A 486-nucleotide genomic window follows, 5' to 3' on the forward strand; every position below is an offset into this window, starting at 1 on the left:
TGCTCGGGGTACGCGCCGGTGAACAATGATTCTCTCGTGATCCATTACGTCAAAACGGACAGTCAGTTGATCAGGATGTATGATCAATGAATATCTTCCTGTTTTTTTTTTTTATATTTTCGTTGGGTCTCAACCAATCTTGTGCTCGACCAACGTCGATAATTTTTAAACGAGCCCTCGTGTAAACGTTTTGGTTTCTCGCACAGTTCCAATGGTCGGTAGTATATTTCATTTTTTGGATTATTATTCTTTTCCTTGAATGGCTAAGATATTAAATAATAATTGTGATTCATATTTTTCAACGGATTTCACTGCGATGTAAATGAAATGAGTTCAACATTTTGCATCTAGATATATAGAAAAAATTGTTGTAATCTTCTCTTTATTATCGTAATTATTCTTATTTCTTTCTTTTTCCACAAAAAGTTGCTGATGAAGAATGGTAGACACTTGTGATTAATATCTAGTAAAGTTAAAGACTCCAAC

The sequence above is a fragment of the Mycetomoellerius zeteki genome, unplaced genomic scaffold (genome assembly GCF_001594055.1).
Source record: "Mycetomoellerius zeteki isolate Tzet28-1 unplaced genomic scaffold, Tzet1.0 scaffold106, whole genome shotgun sequence".
Classification (NCBI taxonomy): Eukaryota; Metazoa; Arthropoda; class Insecta; order Hymenoptera; family Formicidae; genus Mycetomoellerius; species Mycetomoellerius zeteki.